Source organism: Paramisgurnus dabryanus, chromosome 12, assembly GCF_030506205.2.
Source record: "Paramisgurnus dabryanus chromosome 12, PD_genome_1.1, whole genome shotgun sequence".
NCBI lineage: Eukaryota > Metazoa > Chordata > Actinopteri > Cypriniformes > Cobitidae > Paramisgurnus > Paramisgurnus dabryanus.
The window spans coordinates 7,722,850-7,746,183 of NC_133348.1; the positions used below are offsets into that span (position 1 = coordinate 7,722,850).

The following is a 23,334-nucleotide window of genomic DNA, read 5'->3' on the forward strand; positions in this document are numbered from 1 at the left end:
TTGAGAAAAATCCTGGAATCTTTAACTCAAAATTTATTTCTTCTTGACTGAACAAAGTAAAACATAAACATATGGGGTTAGAAAATTATCGGGATTTTTGTTTTATTAAATTGGATATTCCTTTAACAATTTTGAAAGTTGAAAAGTTTTTGAAAAATGTAATTGATGTATATCTAACATTTAATTAAAGATGCATGAAAATTGTTAATGGCACACAGCCACTCAAAACACTAAGCCATGTGCCATTTTTTTCATTCTAAATTATTATAACATCATGTCACAGATTTCTAAAAATGTTAAAGTAATGTTGTTGTCCCTGATTTACCTGATTTATGTCTACCTCGAGTTTTACAGGGTTTTTTGTATTTCTGCAGCCTGTTAAAATGTTTGCTCTTATTTGTGGAATGAGGTTGATTGTGGCTGAAATGTCTGAAACACACTTATTTATTTTTGTACACAATACGAGGTGTATAAGCCATGGCTGTCATGCTAGTTGTTAGCTGCTCTTTTTTGCTGCCTTATGAGTAATGCCTTGAAGTATTAAATAAATTGATAAAATGTAAAACCAAGTGGTCTGGCTATTCTTTTTTTGTGCTATTTTGTTATAGCATATTGTGATTTAGGAGGGTGAATGGGGGAGGAATATATACAAATGTATAAATGGTTTATTAGTAAGATACCTAAATGTAATGCATTTTAAGTGAATTGGGTTTATTAATAAAGAATACATAATCAATTTTTAAAACACATTGGATTAAGTAAAACTATTACATACATTTTAATGGTTTCATTTACATATATCAAAAAAATATCTATCATATAAAGTTTATTTGTTTTTTTTTTTAGATTAAAAGTATGTTATCCAAATGGATGGAAATGTTACATGTAATCAAAATACATAAATCTTATGAATTAGGCCTAAATATTTTTTTGAGTGGGTGGTGAGACAAAGAGAGAGTAAGACAGTCTGCTTGACCCGTAGTGTCATCTTGTGCAGGCTGGAGCAGATTTAGTTGAACTTGAGGTGACATGAAAGGTGTATCAAGTTCCTGAAGAAACTACACACACATTATTTCAAATATGCATTTTTGTCTTTTAAAACCACAAAATAAAGACATCAATGTGATTGTAATGTCATTACCTTGACCTATTTTTCCCCCCAAGATTTCAGAACCTCTCTGCTCCAGATTGACACAGGACACCTGTGAATTGAAATGTAAATTAAATGATTTAACCTACTTAAAGTAATTAATCAAATAAATATTGAAATGTGAAATATTCCTCCAAAAGTATACACATTTAAAAAAAGGTTAAAGAAGGACTCACAATGTTGTTTTGGGTAAGACACAAGATCTCTCTTCGGGAAGTGGCGAACAATGGGCAATTTCACAAGTACACAGTATGAGAATTGCATCTTACCCTCAGAGTCAAATCACTCTTATTCATGACCCCTAAAACTGAAGTGCATTTTTGCCTTTTTTACAATACTTGACAGTATTGTAAAGAGAGGGTAGGAAAGTACTTGGTGAAGAGAGAGGAATGGGCCAAGCAAATGATACCAACATTAAAATTAGGGATATTAGGATTTTTTTTGTGTTCATTTAGAAACATTCTTAGGAAACATTCTTAAAGCAAAGGGTGGTACAGGCTATCTGCAAAGAAAAGGGTTCTAATGAAAAAATGATGAAGTATATAATATTTAAAATGATTGACTACAATTTTAGAAAAGATTCATCAATCTTCATAACCATGCCATATTCTTCATTAGGCCGTCTCTTCTTTGTGGGCTTGGCAGCTGCACGGTATATCCCAATCAATTTACAATCTGAAAAAACAGGACTTCCACTGTCCCCTTCAACCCCTTTTTCAGAAATCAGAAATTCATTCTGTAGTACACCATCTATAGTATGTTTAGGTTTGGGAATCATAACAATTCTGCCGTCCTTCTTTTGGAGGCCTTTAGGTCCCTGAGCTAAAAAATATATCTTTTCATTTATTTCTATTTCATTTTTAATTAGGATGTTTTGGTATGGTAGATCATCAATAGATTCTTGCAACTGAATCAAAGCCAAATCATGCTTTTGATCTGTTTTTATACATTGAGCCTTGTACCACAAATTACAGGATTGATTTAAAAACCTTACAGATATTTCATAATTATCTTTTAAAACATGAAAGGCTGTCACTACGAGACCAGATCTTAAATAACAACCCAGGCCTTGTGTTGTGTATTTTCTTTCTATATCTTTACATTTTATTTCACATACAAAATTTTTAGGGTCAAAAAAATCGCATTCTAGCATTTTATTATTTGCAATTCTCTTGTAAGTGTCACCAATGAAAATGCCCATTTTCCGAATCATCTGAACAGGAAAAAAAAGGATAAAGAAAAAGGATTGGCATTAGGTTATTAGTGCTACCAAGAATTAAGGAGCTCAAATAAAAAGCCTCTAAACACCATCTATGTTAAAAACAAGATAATGATATTAATCTAAAGCTCTTGGCACATATTATTTGTGCATCAAATGTGACCTGATCCAGCAAAATGAGTCACAGTGACCCAAATTTCAAAATTGAGATTTTGGTATCAGTGGAAAGAGGAGATAATAAGCTTTCAAATGATAGTCAAAGTCATACCTTGAATGGTTTTAAAGATATAGACATTTGAATTAAGGTTGTCTGTCTTCTTTTTCCAACTGAAAACCTGAGAAAAACGCCTTTAAAGTTTTTTGCCCCTTTTTTGTAGATATCTTTCAAAATCCATTGCATTTTTAAAGGGATAAACAATTTATTTTACAGCTTAATTTGACCAAAGACATTAATATAAATGCTATTTCAGTAAACCAAGAAACAAGCTTATAAATCAAACAGAATGATGTTTATTGAAAATGTGTAACAGAAAGGTTTCTGTGATGGTTGGGGTTTGAGTTAGGGGAAGGGAATAGAACATGGAAACCAGAATGTGTGTGTGTGTGTGTGTGTGTGTGTTCGCGTGTGTGTGCGCGCGGGGGCGCGCGTGTGTGCGCGTGCGTGTTCGCGTGTGCGCGCGCGTGTGAGAGAAAATGAGAGAGACAGAGAGACAAGCAAAAAGAAAACAAATAATGCTTGCCTATGCAATCATATATTTGTGTAGGCTAGTTAACAATAACAGTGTAAACAATTCAAAAAGGAGTTAAATAGGAGAGTAGTGTGCTGCGAGACTGACAAGAGGATGGCTGGACCAATCAGGTGCCCCGGGGTTTCCCATTGACAAACGATCAGCGTTTATGAAGATTTCTGATTGGCTCTAAAACAACGTGTAACACCATATTTGGAGAGATAGTGACGTTTCAGGGGATCCCCGGAATGCTCGGAGGTGACGAGAGTATTTGAGAAAAGCAATTTCCAGCGGATTAAGTAAAACTGTTTCAACTTTAATAGTCATTTAAACACCTTTACTCAATTATTTGGACTACGAAACTTTGGGATATTATGTTTTAATGTCTGTTCTTTGAAATTAGCTAAAAATATTTTTTTTGATAATTTCATTGTTTTTCCATATTATCGGCTCATATCTTAAAATAGAACGTTGCGACTTCCGACTCATTTCGCCAGATCGGGTCACAAATACTTTTGCTTCAAATCTGCTTAATTCTCCCAAATCCTCAGGCAGTTCAGAAATACCTGTTTGTTGGCAGAATCAATTAAGACTCTGATGTCAGACGCACTTGGAGGGGTTTGCATCTCATTAAAGGGATAGTTCGGCCAAAAACGATATTAAACCCATGATTTACTCACCCCCAAGCTGTCCGAGTTGCATATGTCCATCGTTTTTCAGACAAACACATTTTCGGATATTTTAGAAAATATTTTAGATCTTTCTGTTCATTAAATGTAATGTTACGGGGTCCAGCAATAGTCCACGACCTTCAAGTCCAAAAAAGTGCGTCCATCCTTCACAAATTAAATCCAAACGGCTCCAGGATGATAAACAAAGGTCTTCTGTGGGTAATCCGTGCGGTGTTGTTGTAGAAATATCCATATTTAAAATGTTATTAACGTTATAAACTACCTTCCGGTAGCGCCGCCATTTTGGAGTGATGCGCATTCAGGATGAGAGCTTACGCAGCGTACAGAGTTTCTCTGCTGCTGCTCTGTGCCCCCGCCCTCCGAATTTGTCATACGTCACTAAGAAAAGTGCGTACACTACGCTAATACTCTCTCCTGAGTCTAAGATGGCGGCGCTACCGGAAGGTAGTTTATAACGTTAATAACATTTTAAATATGGATATTTCTACAACACCGCACGGATTACCCACAGAAGACCTTTGTTTATCATCCTGGAGCCGTTTGGATTTAATTTGTGAAGGATGGACGCACTTTTTTGGACTTGAAGGTCGTGGACTATTGCTGGACCCCGTTACATTACATTTAATCAACAGAAAGATCTAAAATATTTTCTAAAATATCCGAAAATGTGTTTGTCTGAAAAACGATGGACATATGCAACTCGGACAGCTTGGGGGTGAGTAAATCATGGGTTTAATATCGTTTTTGGCCGAACTATCCCTTTAATTATGGGAGACCGGGCTAGCCACACTTTTTATTCTAGTTTCTCAGGATAGTTTAATAGTTTTAATAAAATTTCTTAAATTGAAAGTCATATATTATTGTAATGTTATGAAACATCCTCATTTGACAACTAGACCTGATCGTCTCTTTATATTTATGTAATGATGTATATTGAATTTTTATTTATCCATTGCCTGTCATCAAAAATGTTATTTTTTTATATATTGCATAAATTATTAGCAAATGTATTGTGAATAACAGAGTTCTTAATGCAGTTACACATACAATGTTAAATAATATATTGTAACCTTAATTGCTGGTTAACTATAATCATACCAAAGAGTTAAAAATACATTTAAAAAAATGTCATACCTCTTGAAAGAGTTCTTCAAACATTTTCGCCACCACAAAACAAATGCGGAAGGTCAAGATGATTTATAGAAGGTCTAAACCAATCAATCTGTATAGGTGTGGTGTGAGGGAGGTGCTGTTATAGAGAAACGAAACCTTATATGCTCCCTAGTTACAAGAACAGGGAAGACTTTTGTGCATTCAAATTTTGCAAATAACAGGGTGGAGTACCTGTTTCTGTCCACATGCATATTTAAATAAATGTGGATGACACACATGACACAACTTATGAACAACATGAACTGACTAGACAAGTTTAAATTTCAATTTCAATTCATTATTTATATTATTTTCATTTTTGTTTTCATATTTACATAATTTCAAATGTATTTTGAGATTGAAGACCATCATTGAACAATATGTCCCTGGTATGATCCCGTACAGAAAGCAGAATGTAACAAATGTGTTTTGTCATGTCAACAGATTATGCTGCTAAAGTTTGTGCATGATACTAAATAAGGCAGGATGTATAAGAGCAACTAAAGGTTACTATTAAGTTGGCTTATGATCTCAGTTACAAAACAGCCATATAAATATATCTTTTTAAAATGACTGTAAGAAATTTGGATAATTAGAAAACAAGCGGATGTGTTAAAAAATCACTGTCTGTCACGTCTAACCTAAACAAACCACAAATGCTTGTGATTAAAACTAGTTATGCAGGAAAACTAGAAATAATTTCATTTTAGATGAACTGAAACAAAGTACAGGTTTGAAAACACAAGGGTTTCTCATAAACCCCACCGGCATCATTGTCAAAAGGGTGATTCATGAATCTGCAATCTGTTTCGTTCTTTTGTATTTCTAGGTTCTAAAACAGATTGTAAACAGGGAAAATGCATATGAAACATTCTAAAATGTTTTTTTTATGAATGGTTATTGTATTGTACAGGTAGGTTATTGTTTCTGTTTATCAAAAACATTAACATTTGGGGAAGAAACAAAAAGAAAGGACAGTTTAAAGATCAACTGTAGATACACAAGCACAACATGGTGAGATTTATATTTATATTTGACATCTGTGGTGTTAAGTTGGGTTTATTCAATTAAATTTTATTTATATAGCGCTTTTCACAATTGGTTATTGTTCAAAAGCAGCTTTACATTAAAGGCAGGCCATCTCATTTGATCCAGAAACATTTTTAGTTATGCTGGTTAAAAGTCTCCTCACATCCTGATAGCAATCACTATGTTAAGTTGTTTAAATGTATTTGTAGAAATGTATGTCATCCGTGAAAGGTGTAGGACAAAAAAAAAATGTTAAGCCAATCACAGATCTCGGTCCGAACGGACGTTGCCATTTTTGTCCCTCATCCGTAAGCATAATATGAATGCCACAGGCTGAAGCCTGTTTACCTGATTTGCATGGCATCCCCCGAGTAACGAGTTGGTCATAAAAGCGTGGATACTGAAAGCTTCTCCTCATGTTCTCTCTCATGTTTTGCTAGAATGAGAGAAGATGTAAAGCTGGGTATCATCCGCATATAGCAGTGAAAACTTATGTTAAGTTTCCTGTAATGTCTCCTAGAGGTAACATACACTGTTAACGATTTCCCTGTATTTTTACAGTACGGTACTGGCAGCACGGTTGCCAGTAAGTTACTGTATTTTGGTTTTACAGTACTGTACTGTAATATAGTTTTACAGTACACAAACTAGTACCATATAGTTACAAATCAGTACTTTACTGTATTTTTACAATAATAGCCTTTTTTTTACAATAATTTACTGTAATTTCTATATTGACCCATAAATACTATTTATTACTTATTACAGTTAATACAATAATGTATTATAGCTAGATATTTAGGTTTAAATCTATAGTTATTAATATAGTAAAAAAATTCTATCCTTGACATGACATTATGAATTAAAAGGCAATCCAAGCAATGTTTATATCAAAAATTTTATTTAAAAAACATGTAATTGAAACAAAACATTTAAAACAAGATAAACAATAATAAACAAGTCAAATAAAATAAAATAAAATATTATAAAGTATAAACAAGTTTGGAGGCCCCTGCTGTAACATATTTAACTCTGGCAAATAGAACACTGGTCCATAGTTTGAAGTTTTCAGTTTTAAGTCCATCATCGACTAAAAGGTAACATTTCACTGTGGTAAAAAGAACACTGGCCCATAGTTTTAAATATTCTATTTGAATTTCATTGAACACTAAAAATAAATGCATTAAACTGTGGCAGACAGACACTGGCCTTTAGTTTGAAGTCGCCCATTCAAACTCTATCAGGGACTGCATGACAGGGCCGTGCACAGACCTTTTGAGGGGCATGTGCTGAAACTGAAAAAGGGCACCCCCTCCAAATAAATATCACTTAATAATCATCTTAATAGCTTTTTATTTATTCACTATTAATGATTGAAAAAAATCACTATTAATGAATGAAAAATGACATTTTATGATAGCTTGGCATTATACAGTGCAAAGGATATCTGCCCTTGTAAGTTGGCTTTAACAATTTACATCCTGGGTGTTTGTCTTTATTAGGCCTATTTGTAGTCATGTGTTTGTGAAGTGCTCGCTCTTATTTAATTGTAGAATATATTAATTTAAATTTTTTCCTCTGCTTACATACATAAAGTTACATAAAAATATGTTTGAAGAAAAAAAGGTATTCTGTTTGGTTTTATAAGCTAATTTGTATTATTTGGTTAACATGTTTATGTATGTTATTGAGAAGAGGGGGAAATAGGATATTAAAGATCAAAATAGGAGATTATACTATACTATAGCCATACCATAAGCATATTCAACATGTATCTGCCTACCTGGTGCTGAGGACCAGGAACCTTGGTCTTTTGAAGTTGCAAATAACTGCATTACTAAAAAAATATACTAAATACTAAATAGACTTAACTCTATGCAGTTAATTTCAGAATAAAAAGTTATGAACCAAATAATCATACAACTCCCTTGACTAATTCAAGGCATAAGATACATGCATATACAATAAATTATATCCAGATTGCATACTGTAATGAGTGACAGGGCAATATAATGTACATACTTGTATCCTTTACACGTTTTTCGTCTCTATCCAGTTTTCCCAACTGGGCATCTGATGTCTAAGACCTTTCTAATCTGATATGTTTTTGGTGTTAATGTAGGCTAAACATTTACCCGCGCGGGCGCGTCTTCTCGCGTGAGATGTGTTGACTTTAGTTAAACGATTAATACGCGTCATGCAAAAAAAAAAACGGTAAAAACCCGACCGTGCATTCCGTATTGTTGTCACGGGTGCCCTTCACATGGGTGAACACTTGTTTAAAAACTGCTCGCGCTTTGTCAAAAACTCAATTTGGTCGCATTTTGCGCCAGCCCTTGCTGCAGTTTGGAGCCCTTAGTGCCCCCTGATTGCCCACTCGACCAATCCCGTCTATGGATAATTCGGCTCTGCTCAAATTTATAAAACATGCGCCGTTATATACATACTAGTGTTTCTTTCGTAATGACACAGCATTGTACTCAAACAACAAGATACTTATTTACCGTTGCAAGACGTTCAGCTGCCTCTGACTGCTGTGGAACTTCAGCTCGCAGCACTCAGGGGGCGGAGTTAAGAGGTTTGACAGACAGTTTGAGCGGATCCAAAAATATTTAGTTTTTTAATAATTTTATGTGATAAATATATTTGTAAAACACACAGACAGACGTAAATGTTTAACAATAGCATTAATTTATATATTTGAAAAAATAATAAAACACCTCCAAAAAAGGGCACTTCGGAGTGTAAGGACAAAAAGGGCATGTGTTCTGCACAGGTTGAGCCCTATCTGTGCACGTGCCTGCTGCATGAAGCTGTTCACATGGGGGTTAATGACCACAGCTTTTCTCTGCACCAAGTTCCTTGTCTTTTTGCTTGCTCCTTGTCTGGATGTGCACTTTTTCCCATCTTTGGGATTCATTCTGTCCAGAAACCTGTTAGAAATATCATAAACATTAAGTCAACAAATACAAGATAGAAAAAGATTCTTAAAAAAAACTAAACTCAGCCCTGAATTTACTCCTATTCTGAAACCTTTTGTTCTTATTCTACTGTTCCACACCTAATTACATTAAAATACAGAAGATTCACTTACCGCTGAACAAACTCTTTCCTCAATGGACAGCATCCACATGGATCATGTCATGATTGAATGTCCTGAACAAAAGTACACTTGTTTCTGATTTGGATACAATATCTTATTCTATGTGGGTGTGTGTGGTTGTGTGACAGTGTTGCATGTGGGAATTGTGTATGAGTGTATACATGGGTATTTAAAGAAGCTGTAGTGGTAAAGTGTCAACTTACCAAACAATGTGCTTGGTGTGTGTCTGGTGTCACCCGTGTGCCTCAACATCTGCCTTAACTCCTGAAAAGTGCAAGGACAGTCAGGTAAACTACAAATAAAAAGTGATCAGCCACATTCCTGTGTACTTTTACATGTGACGTGAAAGCATTTACTATTGCAGTTGAAAAAATACATGACTAGTAACGTGTAACTGTACATCCTGTACTTGCCTGGTTCCTTTAAAGATGATCCATCTTACTCAATCCAGCTTACAAGCATTGGTAAGACTGTAAAAAATACCAATGTTACAAAATCTGTTAGCCATAGAAATAAGTAGACTATATATATATATATATATATATATATATATATATATATATATATATATATATATATATATATATATATATATATATATATATATATATATATACATATATGTACTTTTTTTACAGTCTATGGTTATATATAAATGTGGTCAATACTTACAGAAAACATATAAACCTCAGAGCAAAGTGGAGCAAACTGTAACGTTAGAGCTGTAACAAAAAGATATGATGTGTTACTGGCTGACATTTTGAAAGCATTCTGTTTATTTTATGATGCATTCGGGAAATACCCATCGAATAAGATTTTCAGAAAATAACTAAATAAGTCAAATGTAACTTTTGTCGGAAAGGGTTTTTATTAAATTATTATTCTATAACATCTTGTCTGAAAATATCTTGTTTAGTGAGGAAATAGCGATTTATAGTGCCAAGGTAAAAAGCCTGCCTATTTAAAGGCATTCTAAGCGAATCTGCGAGACGTTAGTTTTTGTTGACGTTTGAATTGTTTTCAAACAGACGGAGCGTAGCTAACTCCTCCCCCTCCCTTCCGTGCTTTCATGAACGCGCCCAACCCCCACCCCCAAATCCTTTTTGTCGTTTATTGGCTGGAACCCTTTGTTTTGTTTTGTGGTTCTAGGTTTGGCCACTATGTTGATATTGCCGTTTGTGAGGCCTGGGCTGTCTACAGAGATCGCGTTTTTTACAGTTTGATCAGCGGACAGGCAGCAAGCAGATAGTGAGGAGATGTTTGCTGTATGTAACAAAAAATGTTTTATGGGCTAAAATGCGTCAATTCGCTTAGAGCGCCTTTAATGTTTAACTCGGACCGGCGGCGGTGTAACACGCTATTTCACGCAAAGTTTTTTTTTTTACAAAGTTAGTAGTTGCTCACTTTAAGGATTAACATGATCGCCGCAATTTGAGCAATCCTGTTGATGCCAGTGTCCTACACGATGTTATAATGGACTATTTTACATCCAGAGATGAAGGATCAGATGACAGATGAGAAGACAAAGGTACCTGTCATGCTATTACGTAAATGCGGAGCCCATTCTCCTTATGTGCATTGATTTGAGGTGTTTTGGGAACTTATATTGCATGTAATGCATCTGAAGTGGTGGAAACAATATGCCATACAAAATGTATCGGACAACTTATTGGGCGTGTAAAACGCTTTAAAGAAGATATGCTTTGCTTTTGCTGATATACCGTAATGATAACAATAAGCGCAGCAACCATTTTCATTAATCTGATAATAAGATGAGCCCAGGTCTGAACGATATCTGGCCGCTGTTACAACTGCAATGCATATATCCAGTTAAATATGAGGTTTCTTGGTTTCACTTCTGTGGAGGAGTTGGTTACTAGTAAGTTATGCTGTGTTGAATATTAAGTTTACGGCGTGTCGAGTCCTGTCTGTTTATGTTGATATTCTTATATCCAACTTTTCACATTTGAAAAAGACGCAAATACAGATGAATGATTGATATATGAAACTGTGCTTTTTCACGTGCACAGCTAACGTTAATCTACGAGTTAGCCTTGCCAAACAGTCGAACTTAATACTTCTCTCTAACGCTAACTGAACAGATAAAACACCGAGATAAACGACCATATGCTAGGACCGCAAGACCGCGCTGGCGGGTTGTCTTTGTCCATTTTGTTAAAAATAGTTTCATTGTCACCACACTTTCAACAAATATAAACTCACCAAACCCTCATAATTTAGTTAAAACAACCATATATTCATTAATAAAGGTGTAAAGCGAGTTAAAGTAGCGGTAGGCATCTGTGTAATGTTAGCTTACTTTCTGAGGGAGATTAAATTTACTTTGTTGGCGATCATTTTCTCTCTCATTGCACGTTTAAAACAATATGACAAACTATTGACAAAATTCTTACACTAAAAATTAAGTTTTCATGAAACAGAAAATATACCAAACTTACCGAACTGACAGAAATCAATCGTCCTCCTTCAGCTGCAGCCAGGAGTTGTGCTCTGCTCTCCCTCTGTGTGATTTGACGTTGGCACACTTGATTACACTAACACTGTATTATTGCATGGCACATTACAGCAATGGCTACAGCAAGGTTACATCAAGACCAAAATATACTGTAAAATTTTTCCGCTCAAACATATTTACCCAGAATGCACTATGAACTGCAGTACTTTACTGTAATGTACACATACAGTATAGTACTGTGGATTTTTACCAGTGGGGAACCTTCAGGGCCTTCTACGCCTTCAGAGAAGGCCTTAAAAAATTAATAAAAAGATTTTTTATAAATAAATAATAAATAATATAGTATTCAATAAAAATATGTTTTTACATTTTTAAATTTCTATTTTATTCAATTTAATACAATACATGTAATATATTTTCTCTCATCTATGTTCTAACGTTAAGCTTACTGTCAGGTTCATGTCATGAAAACATCTAATCCAATCAGAATCGTCTGTCTCTATTAAGGCCCGGTTATCTGGCTCATTCATTGGTTAGGACTTCATGAATCCCAGGGAAGGCCAAGCTATGTGTTTTGGTGTGGAGAGTGACGGGCAAATTGACCAATCACGTTTTGATTTCAAGTGGGCGGGTAAAAAACTAAACATTGTAAGCCTTCATGAAGTCCTAAGCATGCAACAAACTGGATGCGAGCTGCCGTAAAACACTAATGCTGCATTTACACCAACCGCGGTAAGGGCGTGAAGCGCGAGTGATTTCAATGTTAAGTCAATGTGAAGACGCGTTGACGCGCGTCAGGAGGTCCCGCGGCGCGGAAGAGGCGTTCGGCGCGGCGCGGAAGACGCGTTTCCGGGCGAAAGGCGCGAATTGAGCGTTGTGCGCGGTACGCGCGGTAAGCGCAAATTGTGCTTTTTGTGCATCTTGCGGTTTACGCGAATTTGCGGCTGACGCCCGAGTTGAAAAATTTGAACTTTGGCGGAATTTCGCGCCGCGTTAACCAATCAGGAGCCTGCTTGCTGCTGTGGTGGCAGCCCCGCCCAGAGTCACTCACTCAAGCAGTATCACTCGAAGCTATATGACACAAGTTGTTATTTCTATAGTGGAGACAGGAATAAAAAGGACCTCGCTTGGAAGAGTGTCAGTAAGGACTTTGGGCAACTTGGTAAGTTGTAATACACGCTTCACTTTTGAGTCACGTGACGTTTATCTACCCGCGCCGTTTATTTTTCCCCATAGTAAGGTTACCCAATACAAAACTGGTAACTCTCTTGATAAATGCACAAGTAACATCAGTCATCTTGCAAACAGACACTCGCACAGCAGTTGCCCCTCCCACAAGAAGCGGATTTTGCTTCGGACGCGCGTCAAATGCTTGCTTTTTCCGCGCGTCTACTCCGCTCTACACGCGCGAATGCATCCAAATTGTTCAAGCGGCAAACCACGCGCGGTAGACGCGATTTTGACGCCCAAACCGCGTTTGGTGTAAACTCAGCATAAAGACGAAGATCATAGACCGTTAATATTAATACAGTCTAATGGCCCGAATCTCTGCGGTGAGAGTGGTTGAGGTAAATGGCGGAAAACGTGATTGACGTTGTGGCTAGCTTGATAGGGCTGAGGTAAAAACGTAATTACTTAAGCGCGTACTCGTGAAGAGCACAGCTGGAAGAAGCGCGTGCAGAGGAGCCTGTGCATATGACGCGAACACGAGAAAAATAATGGGTTTAATTATACTTTTACTTCCTGACAGTTTCACTTGTTACGTGAGGATAGTAATGACTGACAAACGACGCCGAATTACATACAATATAATTTCCTAACTAAATCTGAGAGAATGCGAAAACATTCAAATATTTTTTTCCTCGCTATACCCGATGGGCAGGGCGGAGATACATTTTGGTAGCCCGACAAGAATTTGCAATAGCCCCGGGACCTCGGGGCTCGGGCTAGCAATTTTGCGAGCCCTGGATATCTTATAACAACAGTTATAAGCCACAAGGAGGTGCACTGAGAACGCAGGGTGCTATATTTCCCCTTATGAAAAAGACTAACAAGGTATCCTACAGCTAAATATATATTTCCAAAAAATTAAAAATAAATTAAAGAACATAATTTAAGCTTGTTAAATGCAAATTTACAGAGCCCCTGTCATTACAGAGCAGCAGAGTCTGTATTTGTGTTTATCAGTTAGATTAAAGTAATTTTAAACTTTAAAACTGCATTTAAAGGCAGACAATGCCCATTCTGTAATTTAACTTTGCGTGCTCAGAATTTTTACACGTTCACTGTATGATTTAACGAAATACGAATAGCCTAGTATTATGGATAGAGAGGCATTTGCACTTCATTGCATATTTTGAAGGCCCAGCTGAAGTACCCACGGTTCGCCACTGAATTCTGCAATTTGCCAAACTGCTGTAGAGAGGGTGGCTTGGTGATAGCTGGCTGCTGGGAGACAGTGGATATCCTCTTCGCCCATACCTCTTGACACCTGTGCAGCATCCAGCCACCTTTGCAGAGGAAAGGTTCAATCAGGCCCATGGAAGGACACGCTCTATAGTGGAGAGGGCTATAGGACTGTGGATGCAACGTTTTCGCTGCATCAGCAAGTCCAGTGAAGCTGAACCCCTCCAAAAGCTGTTCTGTTATTGTGGTTACTGCAATTCTCCACAACATTGCAGTCAGGGAAAATGTCATGCTGAGGAAGACGCTGCTTCTGAGCATGATCCTGTGAACCCACATCAAGGCAGAATGCATCCTGCAGGAGCAGAAGTCCAACAACTTTTAATTCAGAATATGTTTGGTGATTAATATTTTACAGTTTGGATACTGTATTTTCTATTTTTTGAGAATATTGTACTATAGAACATATCAATATAGAACCATTTTAGACTTTTTATTTGGGTACATTCATTGACTATATGTAAATAAAAAACATTCTGTGGTTTGGGTGTGTAATATATTTAAGTAGCCTGTTAATGTATGAATTTTACTTTTCCTTAGCAACGCACTGAAGATTTGGCATACGTACAATACAGATAACATTTTATATAACTGAAATCCTCTAACATACTGTTTTACAAATATTGTTATATGACAAATTTGTGTTTGGAAATGTTTTTACAAACATGCTCTCTTTCTAACTAACTTTTCTTTGCACTAACGAAACCAAGGCAGCGTTCCAACTGTCATAGATAATGCTTTCGTAGGGCATTCAAAATGAGAAGAATTGCGATGGTCACGCTGTTATATCGTTTCAAACTGAAATTATAATAAAATTAAAAGTAAATTAAACTCAATCTGAGCATCACGACTTGTCTTCCAAATCGCTCAAAGTGGATGGTGAAAATTCCGAAAGGAATAGGGCATAGGGGTGACAACTCTGAATAGAACACAGCCCAGCTGCGGCGAAATTAACAAGGAACTATGTGTAATATATTTTGGTACATAAAGGGTAGCACTTTATTTTACAGTACGTGTATTTACCTTGTACATATATGGTAAATAAGTTGTACTTACCCGCAAATGTGTGGAACTTACTTTTAGGTATCTACATGGTAATTCATTGGTATCATTACTGTACTTACTAGTGGTACATACTTGGTAGTTATTATGTAACTTTAGATAAGTACTGGGTAATAACAGATACATACATAGTGTATGTATACTGTAACTAACCAGAAACACTACTGTACTTACAAATTGTATATACATGATAAGTGTGTGGTACCTGTAGGCCAGTGTAAGCTAATGACCGGCACATATGGTGTATGTATACTGTAACTAACAAGAAACACTACTGTACTTACAAATAAGTGTGTGGTAAGTTATACTTATACCATACTTATACCATACGTATATTATAACTAAGAACAAACATTACTGATATGCCATTTTGGTACTCAATATATTTGTCCTTTTAACCATAACCGTATGCATTAACTACTGGTTACATTCAGTAGTATGTCCATGGTTACTGCATGGAAACAGGACTGTAAAATAAAGTGTTGCTTTTTACACAGTTATTACATAGGACCTACCACCTAAGATATAGCATCATATACATGTCACTGTGAGGCAAACCCAACTATTGACTATAATACGCATTAACTACTGGGTACATTCACTAGCACATCCATGGTACCTGCATGGATACAGGACTGTAAAATAAAGTTTTGCTTTTTACACAGTTATTACATAGGACCTACCACCTTAGATATAGCATCATATACATGTCACTGTGAGGCAAACCCAACTATTGACTATAATACGCATTAACTACTGGGTACATTCACTAGTACATCCATGGTACCTGCATGGATACAGGACTGTAAAATAAAGTGTTGCTTTTTAAACAGTTATTACATAGGACCTACCACCTAAGATATAGCATCATATACATGTCACTGTGAGGCAAACCCAACTATTGACTATAATACGCATTAACTACTGGGTACATTCACTAGCACATCCATGGTACCTGCATGGATACAGGACTGTAAAATAAAGTGTTGCTTTTTACACAGTTATTACATAGGACCTACCACCTAAGATATAGCATCATATACATGTCACTGTGAGGCAAACCCAACTATTGACTATAATACGCATTAACTACTGGGTACATTCACTAGTACATCCATGGTACCTGCATGGATACAGGACTGTAAAATAAAGTGTTGCTTTTTACACAGTTATTACATAGGACCTACCACCTTAGATATAGCATCATATACATGTCACTGTGAGGCAAACCCAACTATTGACTATCATATGCATTAACTACTGGGTACATTCACTAGTACACACTTATTGTGTATATACAATTTTTAAGTACAGAAGTGTTTGATATTAGTTATCATATATGTACACTATAAATATCTGTCATTTACCCTAACTTGCCTGTAAATACTAAATACTTATATTGTACATTTATTTGTAAGTACAGTAATGTTCCCGTTAGTTACAGTATACCTACACTATAAGTATGTATCTGTTATTACCCAGTACTTATCTAGATTTACATAATAACTACCAAGTATGTACCACTGGTAAGTACAGTAATGATACCAATTAATTACCATGTAGATACCTAAAAGTAAGTACCACACATTTGTCGGTAAGTACAACTTATTTACCATATATGTACAAGGTAAGTACACGCACTGTAAAATAAAGTGCTACCACATTGGTGCATTTACCAAACTAACTAGAGACTACCTCCGTCCCAGTAAGTTCCAGGACGCATTCTTGCCCTGTGGCTGGGGAACTCACTACTAACTTCTCATAATCCTGTAAGTAAATCTGAGTTTTCTTTTGTCTCGTTGATCTTCTTAACTCAAAATTGTCCTTAACCACAGGAGTTTCAGATTTTAACACCTCCTTAGTAGCTTCCTCCGTCTGCTCCATATTAGTATCTTTAGAGGACGTGACACCCAAAATTGATGTTAACTCAACTCCCTCTGTCACGGATGTTTTCTCCAACTCCAGCGTTTCCTCCGCAGGCACAACATGTCTGATCCTCACTTGATCTATGTGTCGGCGCACTATTTGGCCATTTCCAAGTTCCACAGTACAAGATACCGGACCTGTCTGTTTCTGAACTGTCCCAGGAATCCAAATAGGCCCTGAACCAAAGTTCTTTGTGTACACTTGATCACCTTCAGTCACCTGTCTCTTTTTAGCATGTCGATCATGGTAAAATTTTTGCTTCAGCTGTTTGTCCTGTACCTGACTTTTAAAATCAGGATGGATGAGATCCAAGGTAGACCTTAATTTCCTTCCACATAACAGCTCCGCAGGAGATTTCCCAGTAGTCGACTGCAATGTAATAATGCTCTGGCAAGCTTTATCTCAATGGAATCTCCTGTGCTCTTCTTCATCAGACTTTTGAACGTTTGCACTGCTCGTTCAGCCAGTCCATTAGAAGCTGCATGATACGGTGCTGTGGAGATGTGTTTGATGCCATTTCGGGTCATAAACTCTTGGAACCGTGTTGGCTAAAACTTTGTCTCAGGCACTGAATGGTTACAGAAGAGGTAGACTTATTTAGCAGGTACACATCCAGCCATTTAGAGTAGGCATCCACCAAGATCAAAAAAACTCTTCCTAACTACGGACCAGCATAATCAATGTGGATTCTTCTCCATGGCAGATTCGGCACCTCCCACGGGTGTAAAGGTGCACAGGGGGGAGAATTTCTATTCTCTTGGCATGTGGCACAAGTTTTTACCATGCTTTCTATTTAAGCGTCCATCTGTGGCCACCACATGTAACTTCTTGCCAAGCCTTTCATTCGTGTGATGCCAGGGTGATTGATGTGTAACTGTTTCAAAATAGCTGTCCGTCCTGGTGGAGGAATGACCACGCGCGCTCCCCACAGAACACAGCCTCCCTGTACACTGAGTTCCTCTTGTTTTTTGGTATATGCTCCAAAAACGGACTCATCCACTCTCTTTGGCCATCCTCTGAGTACATGCTCTCGTACTCGAGATAAAACTACATCTTTGTCTGTCCATTTTCTCACTTGTCCTGCATTCACAAGAGGCACATCATTTTCTTCAAGTAGGAGTACCCTTTCTTCCTCCACTTGAGTCTCTAATCCTTTCTCGGTTAAAGGCAGTTTGCTTAGTCCATCAGCATTTTGATGTTCCTTTCCAGCTTTGTAAACAATGGAGTACTCATATCCCCCCATGTCACAGCCCATCTCTGTATACGTGGCGATGCCATTTGTGGCACTTCTCTCATTTAATTAAATAATGAAATAAACGGTTTGTGATCCGTTACGATGGTAAACTGCCTCCCGTATATGTATGTGTGGAATTTCTTTACACCGAAAATGACAGCTAGACCTTCCTTCTCTAATTGAGAATAATTCTTCTCTGCTGCATTTAGCGTTCGTGACACAAAACCGATCAGCCGCTCTGTGCCATCCTCCATCCTGTGCGACAACATGGCTCCAACCCCGTATGGGGAAGCGTCACAAGCCAGAATGATAGGTTTCTTTATGTCATAATGTACTAGTATGGCTGACGACTGCAGAAGACTTTTTGACTTTTCAAAGGCTTCTTTTTGTTCAGAGCCCCATGTCCATTTTGTCTCTTTCTTCAACAGGACATGTAAAGGTGCTAACAAAGTGGATAGACTAGGCAGGAACTTATGATAATAGTTCAACAAGCCTAAATAAGCCTTCAGTTCTCTCACCGACTGCGGTGTGGGCGCTTCCTGGATTGCTTTGACTTTTTCTGCGACTGGTTGCACACCTGCGGCACTGATTTTGTGACCTAGAAATATCACCTCCTCTCCCAGGAACTCACACTTGCTCCGTTTCAGCCTAAGCCCACTTCTTTTTAACCGAGACATTACCTCGTACAGGTTTCTTAGATGTTCTTCCTCACTAGTTCCTGTGACTAGAATGTCATCCAAATAAACTGTGACATGTGGCATGTTTTGCAAGATTCCCTCCATGGTGCGTTGGAAAATTGCTGGGCTCAACGCTACCCCAAATGGTAGCCTACAGTAAGTGTACAGTCCTTTGTGTGTATTGATGGTGACATATTTCTTGGCACTTTCATCCAGCATGACAGGGGCGTAGGCAGAAATTGTATTTTGGGCGGGCCGGAGCAAAAGTGAGTGGGCCTATAGTTTATCAGAATAAAATTACTTAAATAATAAATAAACCTTAGAGTGGAAAAAAACAATAGACAAAGTAAACTGCAAAAACAGTGACATCTTTACTTTTCAATTTTTGGCGAAGTCAATAATAAAACACTGTCTAAACATGTTAAACCAACAGAGCTCAATAAAGGCTGGACAAACCAGGCTTATTCAGGCTAGTCAGCAGTGCAAAAACAGTTCACCTGAAATAAAGTAGGCTAAAAATAAATTGAAATGACGAAAACTCTCAACAGAGCACGGTTTGAAATAAATAACAACACACTGCCTAAGTTATGTTAAATCAACCATATACAGTGCAATCAGCCTGTTGGAAATTAAGCTTTTGTGCCAAAAATAGCAACTCATTTAAATTAAACAATGTAAGTTTAACCTATAAGGCTGGCATACATCTATACACAACACACCACTTAGTTAAATCACTTCACGAGCAAAAATAAGGAAATTAGTTAAACAGCATGCCTACCTTTGTTGTTTTAATTCTACAAAACAAGACGCAAACGCCTGGGTTTGATGTTGAAAACAGAAATGATCTCATTATAGTCCAAAGAGTCACAGAGTTCTTTTTCAAAAAACAAAAGGTTGTTGAGGCGGGTAGTAACTCATGGATGCAAATTGGGTTGTGAAGGTGGTTCATCAATTGCAGTTAGATCGGCGGGTAACCTGTGTCAGACTGACCGGGAGAGAGCACTGGAACTGCCGCCAGGGAGCAAGCGGCAGCCGGCGCCACCAGCGTCTGAAGAACTGGGCTGGTAATACTCGGTAGATGGAGGCAGTGGCGTATCTTCTTCATCAAATCTTGCTTTTTTAAATAACACATTAAAGAAACTTTAGCCATTATTGTGGCAATGTTAATATTAGCTAAAAAAGCAGTTAGCAAAGTTAGCTGGCAGACTGCCAGAGCCCGCCGGCCGCCGCCCCCCACAGAGTCTATCTGTCAGAACTCCTAGCAACCAAGCAACCAATTACAATTCGGAAGCTTCCTACAACTTGCTTCAACAATTCCATTTTATTTAGAAAGCAAATTAAACACACACCAGTCAATAATAAATCCGGTTTATGTTAATATATTTTATTAAATACATTTGAATAATAAAAATAAACTAAAAATGTATTTTGGTTAAACTTGCCTGGGCGGGCCAGGGAGTTATGTGGGCGGGCCAGTGCCGCCCTGGCCCATTACTGGCTACGCCCCTGCAGCATGATCTGCTGATAGGCATGGCTCATGTCCAGCTTTGAAAATTTCTGCCCTCCAGCTAACTGTGCAAACAAGTCGTCCACTTTAGGAATAGGATATTGTTCCACACTGGATGCTCTGTTTACTGTGAGTTTATAAACTCCACAAATTCGAATGGAGCCATCTGGTTTTTTCACAGGTACAATGGGCGCAACATTGCCCATTCGGAAAACTGTACTGGTTCTATGATTTTCTCTTCCACCAGTCTTTGAAGCTCAGCCTCCACCAGGGGTTTTACTGCGAAGGGTAGACGTCGTGGCTTATAGAATCGTGGTTGGGCTTCAGTGTTAACATGAATATTTGCTGTGGTGCCTTTAAGCTGTCCCAGCTCTTCTTTAAACACTTCCGTGTGCCTGTATAAAACATTTGACAATTTTAGAGCTGAAGTTGCTGTTACCTTGTTTACCAGCTGTGGCAGCAGCCCCAAGTCTCTAAGCCAGCCACGGCCCAACAAATTTGGTCCTGCCCCGTCTACTACGACCATCGACAGTTTTTTTTCTACTTCCGGGCATGTCACGGTTCCTGTGACTTGTCCCAGCACTAGGGATGGGTACCGAAACCCGGTTCTAAACTTGCCCCGGGGCTAAATTATTAAAGACCGTAGTATCAGTAAGATCTGACGCTATCGGTTCTGCTTTCGGTCCTGGAGAAAAAGATAAAAATAAATGATCTATGTATTCTTGAATAATTATGTTTTCGTGCACATTTTGTCTCACCAAACATTTCTAATTTGAGATAATATTAAGATGTTTGTCTGTGAGATCTGCGAGATCTCTCATGCGCGCCGCGGAGGCTGTCTGTCACACTCACACACACACAACGACGAGCGCGGCGCATGCATACGCATAACAGCACGAAAACTCCCGCCTAATAACAAGACTGACAATGGCGGATAGAGCAAAACGTTCAAAAGTGCGGTTATACTTTACTAGAGTTGATGCAGACAACGCTCGTTGTCATACAGGTAAGTGCAACAAGATGTTTGCATGTAAGAGCGGAAACACAAGCAATCTGTCAAAGCATCTTTTAAAAGTACATTACGTGCAGACAGAAACTGTGTCCCAATTCAAGGGCTGCGACCTTCTAAGCATACGACCTTAAAAGGTGAGCACTCGGTCTGTCAAGGTGGCAGCCTGAGAAGTCCGCGAAGAGAACTGAAATGAGACGGTCTAATCCTCGGAGGACCCATAATTTGCGTCACCTGCTGCACGCGCCCACCGCGCCTGTCAGGCATGTACTGTATGCTAACATCATGTTGAATCAACGTTGTTCACGTCATTTAAAATAAATGTACAATATCCCTAATTGGTTACCTTACGTTGAAATTCTGTTGACTTCTTTTGGGAGAAATGACGTTATGCATTCAACATATTTTCTACTTGTTTTAAAATCCCAAATAAAGAAAATTCAGTATGTAAACTTTTATTTGGCTAAATGCACAGCAATTCAAGTTAGTTTACAAAATAGCCTACAGATAAAAATCCTATTTAAAGTATTTTTTCTGCAGCTTTCACGCTGGTGCATTAACAAATATATGTATATTATTTAGAAATGATATCCAAAAATGTATTTGTAATAATGAAATGCAGACACATAATTAACTTAATCATGTGAACATAGGTTCATGATCAAATGTTAACATTGGCCAAAGTACCGATAAGAATACCGTTAAAGTACCGGACCGTTAAGCAGTACCGGTAAGAGTAGTAATACCGTTAAAATCTTAACGATAGGCAAGGCAAGGCAAGGCAAGGCAAGGCAAAGCAAGTTTATTTGTATAGCACATTTCATACACAGAGGTCATTCAAAGTGCTTTACACAGAAATGAGAAAACAATATATAAAAAAGAAAAAGAAAATGTAAAAATAAGATTTACACGATAAGATCACAATAAAGACAAAGATACATGAGAATTTAAAATAACAATTAAAGAAAATAAATGTGATTTTAATAAAACAGTTTAAAATGTTAAAAAGAAACGATACCCATCCCTACCCAGCACTCCCATCTTCTCACCTGTATAGGTCTTCAGGCTCAGTTTGCATGAACTCCACTCGGGCATGTCTGTTCTCTTCCATAGCTTGGAGTATTGTTCCTTGCTGATTATTGTAACACCACATCCTGTGTCCACTTCCATGCCATTCACCTTTAACTTTTTGTGATAGGAGCCACTTTAGGTAAGTTTTGTGACACACTGTAAATTGATGTTGCTTGCATCCTCAGTATCACTCACTTCCTCCTCTTTGACTAAATGTGATCTCCTACCTTTCTCTTTTTCCTTCCTCTCCATTCTTGGTCCTTTGTACCGTGCTTTCGGTGAAAAAGCCCCAGCTTGCTTCGACTTGCATGCTCGTTTTATGTGTCCTCGCTTCCCACATTTATGACAGAGTTCGTTCAAAAATCTGCATTCCTCGGGCGCATGATTTCCTTTGCATCTGTAACACACCAAGTCTTTTTTCGGGCTTTTCTTATCTGATGAGTATACTCTATGCACCGATGTTTGTCCCTTTAGCATTCTCGTTGCCTGCACTGTCTCATCTGTTAGCATTCCTTGCAAATCTTTTACATTTTTGTTCGCCGATTCCATTGCCTGACAGATGTTAAGTGCTTTATCAAAGTTTAAGTCCGCTTCCGACAAAAGCCGCCTCTGCATCCTTTCGTCATTCACACCACACACTAGTCTGTCCCGCAACATTTGTGAAAGTGTTGCCCCGTACTCACAATGTTGTGCTAGTTTTTGTAACTTTGTGAATTAAATTTAAATCTTTGAACGATTTCACTCGGCTTTGGATTGTAATGATCTTTGAGCACTTTTATCAACTCATCATAAGTTTTCTCCCATGGAGACATCGGGCACAGTAAACTTCTCAATAA

General features: G+C 37.6%; 2 long non-coding RNA genes across 2 annotated transcripts; both read right to left on the reverse strand.

Moving 5' to 3' along the window:
• Window positions 1-642: 642 nt before the first annotated feature.
• On the reverse strand, window positions 643-4,952 carry LOC135737878 (uncharacterized). Its single transcript, XR_010528609.2, has 4 exons — window positions 4,924-4,952; window positions 1,327-2,363; window positions 1,142-1,202; window positions 643-1,058 (listed from the first exon to the last, which is right to left on the reverse strand). It is a non-coding gene; the product is annotated as an uncharacterized lncRNA (long non-coding RNA).
• Window positions 4,953-8,768: 3,816 nt separating this feature from the next.
• On the reverse strand, window positions 8,769-9,340 carry LOC135738530 (uncharacterized). Its single transcript, XR_010528714.1, has 3 exons — window positions 9,277-9,340; window positions 9,065-9,126; window positions 8,769-8,903 (listed from the first exon to the last, which is right to left on the reverse strand). It is a non-coding gene; the product is annotated as an uncharacterized lncRNA (long non-coding RNA).
• Window positions 9,341-23,334: the final 13,994 nt, after the last annotated feature.